Consider the following 1508-nt stretch of genomic DNA (forward strand, 5'->3'; position numbering starts at 1 on the left):
AACAATCTTGGCTGATTTTAGGAAGAAGCTGTATCTCAATTGCTGCTGTGGTATGTGGGTACCATTCTGGACTTCGTTCATTCCAGTTATCTATAAGGTAGCAAAATACAGTGAAGTTTTAGATAAATATAAACCCAGAATTGAAAGAGTAAGTGAAACTACCATGGCTGTACAGAATGTATGTGGCTAGGCAGGAGCTTAGATGAGGACCTAACCATTACAGTACTGCTAATCTAACTATCTCTTGTTTCCTGAGTCAGCAGACAGACAGGTATAAATGAATTAAAGCTAGAGACATAACATATTAATAGGAATCTGCATGGACTCAAGCTGTGGAAATCAACTACTTAAACTGTTGAAAACAGATGTGTAGTATAGGTAAAATCAAGAAAGACAGGGACAAGAAGAATACTTGGCAGATGTATCACTTCTCTGCCCCACCTCATTCTTCCTTTGCTTTCTTGCTCTTTTGCTCTTTTCTCAACCAGCAGCAGTTTTTTCCACAGCAAATGCCCACCTGATATACATAAATGATTCAGAGATAGACAATTTTGACAGCTACTCAGTGAAATTTTTGGTGGAAGGGAGGAAAGAAAGGGGTTACCTGTGCTCCATGCAGATGTAGGACATTCTGCTCTTGTTTCATTTTGCTTCCAAATGCGTACTACTAGGTCCACCCTGGAACCATCAAAGTCACTTGTATGATGATACCATTTGGCTTTAGATATAATGACCAGTATTAATAATATTCATTCAAGGGGACGAGAAGTGTCTTTCAAGATCTGATGATCTGTTCCTTCTGCCTGCATCATGACTGCTTTCAATTCTGCTGAGGAATTACTTTGCTTTTTCTTAGTCCAAATCTCTCTTTTCTTCTCTTTTCTTCTTTTTCTTCCCTTTCTTTTTCCATTTAAGTTCTCATTTTTTCTTTTTTATCTTTTACCTCTTTGTTCTACTTCTCTGTGGACCCTTCTGCCAAGATCAGATTTCTTTTGTTTTTGCCAGTTTCATTTTCACTTTCTAAAACTCATTATTTCTTATGATGACCAGCATTCATCCTTCTAATAATTCAGATATAAAGAAAGGCAGTATGTAAAGAGAATAGCTAATAACTTCTCCTCTTAATGTTTCAGTCTGCAATAGGAACTGACATCCTCAGGAGGACATGGTAAAAAGTTTTGGAGAAAGTTGTGAGGAATCTGCCATTGAAATTAACAGGAGAGATCCTAGTCACAAAGAAAGAAAAGCAAATTCTTCTATAGGCTGGTGACAGCCCCTTAACTCATTTGCGTTTTCTTCTTAGAGGTGCAACAGGAAAAAAGAAAAAAAAAAAAAAGAAAAAAAAAAAAAAACAGCCTACGGATGGGAAAAGGGGATGCAAGGATTGATATTTGAATATCATGAAAACGGACCAGATCCTCAGCTGGCATAAATCAACAGCCCCACAGGAATCAATGCAGCAATGCCAATTTACACCAGATGAAGACCCTGCCCAATAAATCTATCAT

Source organism: Coturnix japonica, chromosome Z, assembly GCF_001577835.2.
Source record: "Coturnix japonica isolate 7356 chromosome Z, Coturnix japonica 2.1, whole genome shotgun sequence".
Taxonomy (NCBI): Eukaryota; Metazoa; Chordata; class Aves; order Galliformes; family Phasianidae; genus Coturnix; species Coturnix japonica.